This window comes from Chiroxiphia lanceolata, chromosome 1 (assembly GCF_009829145.1).
Source record: "Chiroxiphia lanceolata isolate bChiLan1 chromosome 1, bChiLan1.pri, whole genome shotgun sequence".
NCBI classification, from domain to species: domain Eukaryota; kingdom Metazoa; phylum Chordata; class Aves; order Passeriformes; family Pipridae; genus Chiroxiphia; species Chiroxiphia lanceolata.
Genome location: NC_045637.1, coordinates 111,696,293 through 111,709,845, shown reverse-complemented (window position 1 = coordinate 111,709,845; position 13,553 = coordinate 111,696,293). Strand labels below are relative to the sequence as shown.

Genomic DNA, 13,553 nt, shown 5'->3' with positions numbered 1-13,553 from the left:
TGGAAAAAACCAATCCTATAAAAAATTTCAACTGGATACAATAACAATTGCAATTTTTTGTTTTGCTACAATAGGAAGTAAAGATCACAGAGGGAAGAAGATCATCCCTCTGCATCATATCTTAATAAAAGTGAGGATTTTAGGTAGTGTACAGTCTTGTCATCCATTGAGTTGACTGAAAAATGAAACTAGCAAAAATCATCCTATAAAGACTGCTGCAATGCTCTCAAGCTGAATACTTCACAAAAAAGCAACCAACTCACAACCAAAACAAACCACACAAAACCCACACACACCACACGCAACCACCACCACTCCAGCGCATAAAATAATCCTTAACGAAGCAATTCCTTACATTTTACTGCAGAAGTAGTTAGAGGATGACTGGTGTGCCAGTCACTTCGATAACACCTGATGAATGCTTATGCCACTATGTCTGAAGCTTTAAGTGGCATCTCTTGGATGAAGGTACCACAGCCTCTGTCCCTATTCATAAGGAACAGCAGGAAGTCATTCACATCACACTTTACACATCTCTAGCAGCAAGAGGGATGGCACTTTTCAAAGACATCAGACTAGTACTTGACTAGCAAGGCACAGGGGCCACTTTTGTTGGTCAAAATAAATATCTAAATTACAATAGCAAAGAGATCAAAGAGCATTAATAAATAGCCAGTTTACAAAATAGTACCACTGCCAGCTGCACACTATCAGAAATCTTAGCTCAAAAAAACTGCACAAAATAAAAACCACTGCCAAACAAACGACATTATTTGCACAGTTCGTTATCTTTTGTTAACTCACGAGATTTTATGGCAGAAATATGCTGACCTCCTTCATGTGCATAGGTATCAACAATTTAAGAAAGCTTTGTCTCCTGCGTAGAAAGGATCAAACATACCTGAAAGCCTACTCTCTGGATAATTTTATAAAATCACAAAGGGTATGGCTGAAATATCACTTGTCCCCAAAACTGAATTAACTGTATCTGAAAACTTCATGGTAGACATTTTCTGATCTTCAAACCTCCAGATGATTGAAATCTCAATTATTTCAGAATTTTTTTTCAGTTGCACCACTGTTCCAATTAGAAAGTCTTTCCCGGCACTTGACTTGATTTTCCACTGCAAGTAAGAAGTGTTCCAGGTCTGTAAATTTACAAACACAACAAAACAGTTTCTTTCCTGATATTCTCTTCCTTTCCTGACATTCAAGACAGGAATAATCCAGCAACAGTGAAGGCATTGTAAGTTTTGCTTTGCATTTCACAGAGTCAGAACTTCATCAGCTTATTAAAACCCACTTGTAATTTTTGATCCTTCTTTCCCTTGGGAAATACCAAAAGTATATTCTTCTCTCATTGTAAAACCTGTTCTTATTTTCCCTTCTCTCTAATTTTACCTACTGTACCACCCTTTCCTAACTATGAAATAGAAGGCCAGTGTACTGATTCTCACCCTCAGTCCATTGCTCCTTCACAACTCTTGTCAACATCTTGAAGTTCACCTTCCGCTCTTTCCTCTTTTTCTTTTGATAGCTTTTGTGCTAGTTTTTAAAAATTATAGAAATACTTAGGTTGAAAAAGACCTTTTAAGTTATCAAGTCAACAGTTAACCTAACACTGTCAGGCCCACCACTAAACCATGTCCTTAAGTGCCACACCTATAAATCTTTAAAATACTTCCAGGAACAGTGACTCAACCACTTCCCTGGGCTTCCAGGGTTCCAGAGCTTGACAAACATTTTGGTGAAGAAATTTTTCCTGATATGAAATCTAAACCTTCCCTGGCACAAAAAAAAACGCCCAAAGTTTTCCTGATCATAGGCAATCCACATCAGTGTGAGTTGTCACCTTCCAACATCAGGCAAAGAGCCAATTTTAAACTGTATCAGTGTCACAAATACGTAAAAAAACCACACTAACAGGTAAAAGTCCAGCGCAGAGAAGGTTTAAGTTTACAAGGCTTCTCCTGCAGACATGCAGTTATTTTGAAAGTAGTTCAAATAACCTTGCAGTGAGTATTCACTGTGTGTCCTTCTAAGGGAATCGGCACAGCATAGCTCATACTGATTTCACACCTCAGCTTTGTGTGAATCCTCCTCCTAGGGGTTCAGCTATCTGTGATCCAAGGCCTAGTTTTGACACAGCACAACTGCGTAACCTTGAATGGAACTTCTAAGGAAACTGCCAGCTTGCAAGAAAGCTGTGCAGCAGTACTTAGGCTAGAGCCATGACAGGAGTGGTAGTTTGCAGCTAGACATAAAATCCTTAAAACATAGATTGTTAACAGTTCAAGGACTCCAGAAAAAAAAACCCACAAAAACCAACCAACCAAAACGACGCAAACAAAATAAAACAAAACAAAAAAAGCAGCAATACTGAAAATCAGTCCTTCCAAGAAGAACCAGAAATCAACCTTTCCCAATACTGACAACTGCCAGGCCAGCAATGGTACCAGGATGGGTGTGGTTACACATGGAGATCTGCGTTCCCCAGTGAAAGAGCAACATGGACATACTGGAGAGAGACTAGCAAAGGATCACAAAGATAATGAAGGGATGGGAGCATAAGTTCCTCACACAGGAGAAAAGGTTGAGAGAGCTGGGACTGAGCCTGGAGAAGAGAAGGATCAGAGAGGAACTTAACAATGTATACAAATACTTGAAGGCAGGATGCACAGAGGATGAAGCCAGGCAGTTTCCACTGGTGCCCAGTGGCAGGACCAGAGGTGATGGGCACAAACTGAAACACTGGTGGTTCCTTCTGAAGATCAGGAAACACTTTTTCACTGTGAGGGTAACCAAGCGCTGGCACAGGTTGCCCCGAGAAGTTACAGTTTTCCTCACTGGAGAAATTAGAAACCATCTAGACATAGTTCTGGGTAACTGGCTCTAGGTGGCCCTGCCTGAACACATTTGGACCAAATGACTTCCAGAGGTCCCTTCCAACCTCAGCTATTCTGTGAAGCACATGCCTTACCTAGAGGTAGTATGGCAACGCTTTGCCTGATTGCTCATCAATCCTAGTTATCTACCACACATCTCAGTCAATAAATAACTGGTTATGTATATCTTGCTTTCATAGTCTCTTTGTGTACAGCAAAGGATGAACAAAGCGATCAAGAGGATTACAGCTAACTGCATTAGCTTTTCCCCATGGAAGTAGTTAGCAAGATATCCATCTAAGAGGATCTATGCTGCTGACTAAGTACACAGAATACATGGAATAGTTCTTAAAATTCTATTGTTATGAATGCCCTGATGAAATCAGAAAGTTCATAATATACGAAAGTTCATACGAACTAGATGTTTTAGCTTTCACTGCAAAAACTGGAATGCCACCTCCCTTACCAGTCAATGGAAAACATTTAAGAATTAATCACCTAAAGACTACTTTTCCAACTAAATTCTCCTTACAATTTATTTTATTTAATGTTGCAGTTGTTCTTCTATACTGTTTTGAGTTGATAGGGAAGCATTACTTCACCTTATTCAGATATCTCTTCCTTTGGTCCACAGTAGAACATAGTCCATAAACAGGACTGTTAAAATTACACACACACATACACAAAATATTTTCTTGTGTAATCAGTCACTTTCATCTAATTACATCTAATTTCATCTAGTTACAGAAGCAAGACAATATTTAATTCAATACAAAGGGATAATCTCATAAAAATATTTGTTTAAACATTTTCACACCTTTATTTTACAATCAGCCATTCATTACAAATCCATGTTCAGAGATGAAGTTTTAGTCTCCTATTTCTAAGCTGCATCTGACATTTCAAACTGCAGTTACAACCTGCATATAATAAACATTTATTCTGCTTAATCTCCTCGATAGAGAGATACATAGTATCTGAGCTTGTGAAGAAAAAGAGACTTACAAATACATTTCACCAGCTTCCTCATTTCTGACTACTCTTCAGTCCTGTGGCATAATTCTTTCTTAAGGAAGATAAGAAACTAACAGAAATATGTACTTGGAATCTCTATTGAAATTAATACAACTGCTTTTGTCACAAAGAGAAGCAAAATTAAAATTACAGTTAGTCAGGTAGCAGTTAATCTAGATGAAGAGAAAAAAAAGGACTTTTCCTAAATGCAGAGAAAATTATATGTGCCTTAAAAGTTTCTGCTTGATCTTTCTTTGGTTCAATATGGCCACTTCCAGCATATACTGTCAGCCCCAACATAAAGGGCCGACACTGGATTTTATACATCTGCAAAATAAGGAAGGGAAAAAAAAAAAAAAATCAAACTGTGGCAGAGAAAATCTCCCTCTGTTTTTTCCACACAAGTGAAGCTGAGCCTCAGTCCAGGTCTTCAACACAATCTTAAGAGTGAAAGCCTTTCTTGAAGTTCAAAAAGAATATCCCCAAGAAGTTACAAGCTGCCTGCAATCCATCACAGAGGACTGCACCCTACTTAAAACACTCTGACAGGCAGCTTAGTTCAATTTACTATTTCCCTTTCTCTCACTCTTCTCTCCTTCTTTGTCTACACACTAATTCCATACAACTAATTTCATAGATTTTTATAGATTTTTTTTTCTTCCTCCTTTCTTTGATCACTGTGCAAAGATGAGCCTCTCTGGCCAAATATCTGGCAAGATCTCAAAGTCATTTTCAGTCTTTCTCAATGGATTTTAATGATCCCATAAAACTTTCACCATAAATTAAAAGCCAAGTAAAAACATCTGCTTTGATCAACACATGAAGTATCAGGGCAACATTTGCACCGAGATCATACGGATGATGCGCAACTCCATCAACTCATGAATGCAAAAGTAACAGCAGCAGCAATTAGCATAAAACCAAATAAGAAACAGCTGTCTACATTACTTAGCACACTGTTAGCTGCAGGTTATTAATTTGTCCACATTTCTGAGGATTTCACTGGCAGTGACTTCAAAGTGCCAGTCACAGCCTTTATATTACAGTACACGTATTATCTTACTGCAGATATTTTACAAGATATTTTTAATTTGATAAGCAAGTTCTGCATTTTTCACAGTATCCAGCTGATTATTGACAGAGTCCTTATAGATGGCAACTAACATTAACAATCCTAGTCCTTCACATTATTCTGAGCCACAGTGACAAGCAGTCACAGTGACTAAAGACAACAATCTTGCCTGAAGGCTCTAGACAACATAATGCAGGAGGAGAAACTCCCGCAAGTAAACTGTCAAAAGAGAATTAGAAATTAGTTCCAAATACTGCCCATGTCCAAGCTGCACCCCATAGCCTAATGATTGGCTTTTGCCACCTTGTCTTGCCCTCTACAGATGTACAGTGAATGTCCGTCTTGCCACCTGATTACTGACAATCCATTGTCGTAGGGCAGAAATTGTGTGAACAATTTCTATTGCATTTCTGAGATTTTTGCCTTAGCATAGCTGAGTACTGATAGTAAAAATTACTGCGCCACTAAGATGGCTACAAGGCCTGAAGTTAGGACAAAGGTGGATTCATGCCAGATGCCAAGGAGGAGTCTTGGCAAAGTGAATAAGGTGTTCTCATCTCCTATGACCACCTGTTGTGGTCCAATTAACAGTGGACAGCAGAACATGTTTTCCTTATGTAACCAATGTAGAGTGAACAAGAAACTAAGCGTCATGAGCACTATATAATCTGTCTTTCTTCTAATAAAGACGACATTTTGCCTGATCATATTGACCTAAGAGCATCTGTCCGTTCCCTTCCATCGACAATCCATATAACATTTAGCAATCAATTCGCAGCAAATAATTCACAAGAGGAAATTAGAGAAGGCAGTAGATTAGAAAAGCACAGATTAACTGGCACAGTTGTCATGCCCAAGCAGTTCAACAGCTCATAGTCTTTTACACCTAGAAAACTTCTCTTGCTTAGGGCACACTTGCTTTCCACTTGTCCACTGTTCAACTAAAGGGAATCTCACCCCATATTACCCTACCTATAACAGCCAGTTCCAGACCTTGCTGATCTATGAACCAGTCATTAGTAAATGAAATGCTGTAGGTACTCCCCCTGTGTCAATTACAAATTTATTGACAATAAATGAGGAATCAAAGTCACATGGATGGCTACAGCCGGGAATCACTGTTCTAGCTAGGAAAGGTTGGTCTGGCCAAGGGTCCTCTTACCACCCCCATCCTGAAGTGCTTCTTGCACTCCTTTCAATCAGGCTACCAAAGAAATGACAGCCATTTTACTTCCAGCTTTGGAGGGCCTGGGTGGGCAAAGCAGGAAAGCTTAGTGGTAAGAATAGGGCGGGGGGAGAGCAACGTGCTAAGTTAGGAATCTCCTTCTGGTCAGACCAGCTCCTATTCATAACCAGGCGCACGATGAAAGGACTTTGCTGTCGAAGGACACCACAAAAAGACCGACGTAAAGCAGCAGCCCCTCGCTGCCAACGGGAGGGCGCGCAGGATGTGCCCAACCGGAGGAACGGATCGGGCAAGTCGGGATGAGCGTCCCCGCCCCGCACTCCCGGCGGGATCCCCGCGCGGAGTGGGGAGAGCCGCCGCCGCCGCCGCGCTCCGCCGATCCTCGGGCTCCCTCCGGCGGGGACAGGGACAGGGACAGCCCGGGCGCGGCTTCGGCGTGGCGAGACCCGTCAGCCTCGCTCCCCGCCCGCGACACCGCTGCCCTCGGAGGTCTCGGGTACTGTAATCGAAGGAAGAAGGGGTCGGTACCGGGACTTACGTACTCAGCGCTAGTCCCGCTTATCGAATCAGTTCCCAGGGACTGACACAAAAACGTCATTATTGGGCAAATCACACCATTTCTCCAGGCCACGGGTAGAACTCCCAAGGCAGTTTACTTGGACACACCCTTTGTATAATCATTTTCTAAAGGAAATCAATGGGAATTGGGTCATCTACTGCATCAGGTTTCACTCTGTATTTGAGTACTGGAGAGAAAGAGAGAAGTCCTGCTAAAATTTCCAGTAAAGCCACTTGCAATGTTATGTTTCCATTCCTGTCTGTAGTACGTACAATCCCACTCCTAGTTCACTTGTGGTGTTCAGATGGTCTCTGAACACCTGCCCTGAAATCCATTCCAAGCACTGTACTCAGCTGCAGCAGACGCTGTAGGTACAGTGTTTCTGCACACTCACAGCTGTGATTCAGCAAAGCATTCAAGCTTATTCACCAAAACGTTTGGGCATGTGCTAGTTTTTAAGCATGCATGGAGCTCCTCTTATCTCTGTGCAGCTTTTTCTAGGCCACAAATGCCACTTACCTGTCTTTGAGAATCAAAGCTGTCTGAGGACATGCACACCACTTGGAAGAAGAATATGTTCCTGAATCAGAGCTAGATGGGAACTTCACAGCTGTGTAGTGTTTGCAGCACAAAAGCAGAAGCAAATCAACACAACTTCGTTTTCTTAAAGACAGAAACTACAAATGACTGACTAGTGGGAGAAAACATGAGGGTCTTCAGCCACAGAAAACTGAATCTACACTGAATAAACACCTCTCTCTGACATGAATTAGCATTGGTGGCACATTCAACTGCCCAGCAAAGGACGCTTCAGTTCCACGGGCAGACAAAAGCAGAGCTCCTCAGAGCAGCGTGCCTTACTAATGCAGGTTTTGCTGTCAGGCATCTTGTAAAAGACCTGAAAACATTTAGCTGCTCTTTAAAGTTGCAAGTTGCGGTTTTTAAGAGCAAAAGTGGACTTAAAATTTGAGTCACAAAGGCTTAAACCCCAAATCTACCATTTTCACAGCAACCTCAGCACAGCTCTTTGTAGGCATGTATCCTTCATCATCAAGTTAGAACTTCTTGCTTGCCTAAAGCCACCTTTCCAACAAGATACATTAAATTTTAGGTTGGCTATTTGTGCAAAGTGTTGCTGACTAATGGTTGCATCAGGAACCATAATGCTGACCACTGGCTATCTCACATTCAAATTCCACCACTCTAACAGTCCATTAACAGTGTTTTCGAATGGAGTCTACTAGATGATTTTAAAACATTGAAATAATAAACCTATGAAAAGGGAAGCTATGACAGCATAATAAAATACCAATGCCTACCAAACACCATGTGCATACAAAGACATAGAAAGGCATATAACAAAAAACCCATTTTTTAAACTTTGAATGTTGTCAGCCAACCATTGAATGCAATACCTAGAAACAGCTGTATTTTATAACATAATTTAAACAATCTCTAGCAAAAGAGGCAGACAACCCAGATAAGATTGCCAGTCATTCGACTGCCTTTTTCCACCTGGCTTCAACATCTTGGTCTTTCAAACTTCCCGAGCAATTCGGCAAGGCACTTAGTCTGTCCGCATCCACAGTACTTTCCTAACCCACTCCATGAAGACAAATCAGCAATTGTGATATACGAGTGACAGCTGCCATAGAAATGCCTCCTATAAACCAGCACTGAACATGTAACACCACCATGTATACTCCATCAGCTTCTCTGCATATGGAGAGCTCCAAGCTTTGGCACGCTGCTAAGAAGGTAATTTTTCAGTCCAAGGTGCAAATGTCCAATCTCTTGGGCAGAATTACTTAACATAATTCACCTTAGTTCAGTGTTTCAAACTGGGGTACGTTTAAGCACCCTATTTTAGAAAAATCTCCCCCCAAAGATTAGAAGATGGACAGTTAAACATGATGGCTCAGCTACACAGTGGCTGCTGAGCTACACAAACTGATAATGCTTTTCACATGTATATTAAGAACCTCCTTTTGAATGTTATTAACAGCTTTCTTGAATACTTTTAACTCTAGTGATACACAATTTGTTTCCTATTGTCCTAACTCAGGAAAGCTGTTCAGCACACGCCTGAGTTCCTGCCTCACAAAGGATTACTTTAAGGCTGTTTGTAGCTTTCCAGTAATGTGCATTTGAACTCCACAGACCACACTACAATGTTTTTTCCTCGCTTGAATAGCTAGATTGATCAGACTTTCGCCACCTGAAATTTCAAGGAACCAAGAACAAACTTGTGAAATGCCATCGCAAAGGAGGTTTTCTTATCTGAAAATAGTTACAGCACAAAGAAAAGCATTGGGTTTTGTTTGTTCCACCCTCACCAAGTCTGATCCTGTGTTGCTGCCACTTAAAATGCAAGGAAGTTTTCATTTTATTTTACTTACTTTCATGCCTTAAAAAAGAACCCAAACAATTTGACAGAACTCTTGCAGCTGCAACAACAACAAAAGTTCCACAAACAACTGACTAGATTCTGTAAACTGCTTACTGTCAGGTATTTTAGCAGCACAGAAAAAAACAGAACAGCAGTAACTGAATAGTCAGCTCACAAGTGTGGAAATTGCAACCTCCAAGCTTTTTGAGGAGTAATGCTCTGTTTTCTGTAACATTTCTGCATAACCACACCAGAAAGCATGCTTTTTGGTGAGAGACTGTGATTACATGCATGCCTGTACATCTTCTATTACAGCTGAGTCCCTGGTTCTTGACTAGAGCTTCTGAGGCTCAACAGCAACACAAGCAAAATAAAACACCTCCAGGATGAAAACAGTTGACCTGGCACTGCCAGCAAAACACACAGAGCATTTCTAAATTGCAATCGCTATCTCCAATGAGCGTCACCTGCTTCTCTGTTTAACCAACAAGTTTACTCTTCTTTGAAGCAGGTAAAAGAATCCTTCCGCTCCCCTGGACCCGTCGAGCGGCGAGGGCTTAAAGAGGAGCACTGAACCTAATTTGACTTGAAAGTACTTCAGCTGGACCAGTGAAAACAAGACCCAGATGCAAAGTTACCTAACTGAGCCCGTACTGCACAACTACAGCCAGTTGTGTAACAAACCTCAGGAAAATTTTGCAGCTCTTAATCAGGCAAAACTCCCTGCTGATTTCCACGAGGGAGCTCTCATCAATCAAAAGCTGCGAAAACTGAATCCAGTTTTCTCCCTTTTAATGAAAAGGTTTATTTTGAGCTATGAGAACATAAGATGATGTGAACTCGGCAAACCCATAACGCTCACTTTAACGGCATACGGAATTCGTCCTGTGTTTAATCTACTAACCACAGAAAATAATCTCATCAGCACTCTGTATTTGGTAGTGTACAGGAAAAAAAGAAACAAGACCTAAACTGACATAAAATAATTTCACAAATAACGGACCTGTTCTCCTGACAGCTAAAAGAAGGAACGGGCAGGGGAAGATCCACAGCTCTTTAACTAAACTCCATTCCCTTTGGGCGAACGGGGAAGACCGGCGTCCCCGCCCGGGTTCCTCCCTGAAGTTGTTCGGCTCCCCGCGGCACCCGGGAAGAGAACCCACCCGCGATGCGTCCACAAGTGACCTGCGGGGGTCCCGCGACCACGACGAAGCCGCGGCGGGAAGACCCTGGCGAAGCGCGGGCGCCGAAGGAGGGAGGAGGGCGGGATGAGAGGCTCCCGCTCCACGTGCGCCCCGCTCCGCTCCGCGACCGGCACCGCCGGCCGGGGCACCACAGCCCGTCCCGCCCGTCCCGCTGCCGCCCGACTTCCCTCGGGGAGCGCCGCCCGCCCCTACCTGCCCGCCGGTGGCGGCGAGACCCCTCCGCCCGCGCCGGGTCCCTCTCAGCGGTCGGCGGGAGAGCAGGAGCGCTGTCCCGCCCGCAGGGCGAGCCCCATGTGAAGAAAAGCGGGGGAGCCCGGCAGCTCCACCGCCGCCGCCGAGGGGAGGGGACAGAGGGAGGAGGCAGGAGGGCGGGACGCGCCGGGCGCTCCCCCGCTCGGAGCCGCCCCGGCCCCGCGGTGCCGGAGCCGCCGAGCCCGCGGAGCCCGCGGCAGCGCCCCCTGCGGGGGGCGGCGGGCACGGAGGGGGCGCCGGGGATGCTCCGGGCCTCCCGTGCACATCTCTGCCCTCCGAGATGGGAGCACCGAGCTTTTCTCTGGTGCCATTTCAGCACACCTGGGGAGGAGATACGATTTGCTTGCACTGCTGAGCGGCCGCCAGTATGGGGTTAACTAAGTCCAACCAGTATTTCCAATGAGCCGAATGGTTCAAGTTGAGCATTAGGTTAAATTCGGGCTGTAACACCCACATGCCGGCAGAAGCGCAAATGCCCACAAGCCGGGGAGGCAGCAGTGCCAGCCTGCGAGAGTGAAACAGGCTTGAGTGGTTGCTGAGAGGCCACTCTCCCCCTGGCATTGGGGTTCTTGCTGACTCTGCAATGCCTCGCTAGATGTCCTAACAGGGAGAAGGGATAGGATGGCCCCAACTAAGCGAAAAGAGAGTTCTTACAGTCAAAACAGCTCAAGGACTTGGGATATCAGGATTCACTGTTTGACTTTGCCTACCTATGGCAGCCACTCAGTTCTTGATCTACCGAGCAACTGTGTCAATGCCGAAGCGTGTTCTTGTGAAAAATCTGGCTGGCTTCCCAGAAATCCTCAGATTACGCAAGGGAATTGGATTTACATTTGTCAGTTAAACAAATCTCCAAATATTTGTGGAATACAGCATCTTTGTGCCATAGCTCCCTACCTGTATATCTAATTTCCTCTCCCTACCTCACAAGAATCTGATGAAGATAAAAATTCATAGATCTATCTGAGACACACCAATTTAAAAATTATAGAGCTCCCAGAGCATGTCCACTGAGATACAGATGCTGCAGTCATCCCCCAAACAGGCATAAAGATATAAACACAAACCGTTTTGAAAAAAGGGTACCTCCAGTCATGAAAATTTTTCAGGAAAGGGAAGGAGTGCAAGACAGAAGCAAGTTAGTCTTATGCTATGAACTTGATGCCAGGTGTTTTCTGAGCTGGCAAATCCTGGACTACTGCTCCTGAGCACTGTGAGGTGTCAAACAGAGAACAGGCAGGCAAACACATTTGCTAGCCCAAACCAGGAACACTCATCACAAGTCTTCCAAATTAAAAATGGTAAGAGTCACCTCTTGAGACGTAGCTGAACTCTTCTGTCAGAACCCCTTGATTCTCTGATTAGTGACTTCAATATGATACTGCTGCAAATGTTACAATTATACCTTGTAAACCTGATTTTTTTTCAAACTGCTGATAAAGTGCAACAAAACGCAGCATTTTACAGAGCATATAATGCAAAAGATCCTCCTGATTAATAATTTGTTCACAGCACTAAAATCAAAGATTAGTCTTTCTATTTATGCATTCACAGAAATAAACATAAATTACTTTTATAGTACAATAAGAATTACACAAAACTCATCTAAATACAACAAACAGTATGATTTCCCTTGTCTCTTCTGCTTACCTCTTCTCTGTTACTGTTTTTGTAAAGCTGTGATTTTTTTTTTCCCTTATGCACCCAGTACATAACAGCATAACCACTAAGCTAATGAAGTTCTCCAGGAAGTCAAGTTATCCCTTAGTTTTACTTGGATCTCACAAGTTTTTAGCTTAATAGTAGCAGAATCATATTGCACAGTAATGCATGGGTGAAGCCTCCAGGGAAAAACTGTGTATTAATACAAAGCCAGGTTGGCTGTCCCAGAATAACTGCTGGGCAAGGCTGCTTGACTCCTAGATTCTGCATGCTGTGTCATGGCTGGGAGCTGTGACAGCTCACTGGAGCTGCTTCCTGCTAACAGCCTTTTGCACACCAGGATGCTTCATGTTTAGCTCGGCTCTCTAGAAAACAGCAAGAAACACAGGATGCCCTGCAGGAATAAGGGAGACCTCATGAATCTGTGACTTTGGCAAGACTTCCACAAAATGTATTTGTGGTCTAGCTGTAGGCTAGAACTTACCAGTGGGACAACCTGCAGTAGGGGACTGTGAGAAGGAGCAGGATCTAACCTCCATCTGTGTTTAGCTGGGTCCGGATGAAGTGTGAGCTCTCTGTTCTTTATCTTACACTCCAACACTTAAATAATACTTCTCATTCTGTGGCACGGATCCTATAAGGGCTTGAATCTCACCCTGTAGTTATGTGCCCACACAGCTACGTGCCTTAGCGTTTCCTCTGCTTGCTAATATTACCTGCTAGTATTGCTAAAGCACCCTTAATAGGGCAGAGAGATGCTGTAAGTACCTGCGTCCTCCTGTGGGTGGCATCAGAATATCTTCAGTGGACCAAGGCATGCCGAGGAAAGAGATAGGAGAAGGATGATATTCCTGCTTGCCAGCAGCCAGCCTCAATATACTGCGAGGGCAGCTAAGCAGCTCACATAAACCAGTAGATCTTTAAATTAAACGAATGATTTAAAGTCTTAAGAATTAACTTGTGTGTTAACTAAGTGCAAGTGCAAGCCAGGATATCAACGGCTACAGATTTAAGCTGTCCACCCACTTGTAACCAGAGCAGGGTTGTTCCGCGTTTTTAACTCTTGTGTTACAATTGTTATGCTTGGTTTTGGTTTTTGCCTGTATAGATCAGGAAAGACCTTATCACACTGAGACAAGTTAGTGCATAGTCCCAAGCCATTATGCACTTTGAAAACACTCAAGTGCTACTCAAGTTCTAAGTCAGCTTATACCCACCAACCACCAACAGTTGTAAATGGAGGAAAGCATGACCTTCAAAAACACAACAGGAAAAATGTTTCTTTCTTTTCTTTTCCCTTTCTCTCCTTTAAAAGCACTTTAAATGTTA

At 43.3% G+C, this 13,553-nt stretch overlaps 1 protein-coding gene across 2 annotated transcripts in view; it reads right to left on the bottom strand.

Annotated features, from left to right (window-relative positions):
• CPNE4 (copine 4) overlaps nucleotides 1-10,700 on the bottom strand; it is a 228,719-nt gene extending 218,019 nt beyond the window's left edge. Inside the window, exon 1 of one of the 2 annotated variants that reach the window (XM_032684440.1) lies at nucleotides 10,503-10,700. The gene's annotated coding sequence lies outside the window, so the exon portion shown is untranslated. Of the gene's footprint in view, nucleotides 1-10,108; nucleotides 10,245-10,502 lie in introns of those variants that run through there. The other variant, XM_032684449.1, reaches the window with a different exon arrangement.
• Between the last annotated feature and the right edge of the window lie 2,853 nt (nucleotides 10,701-13,553).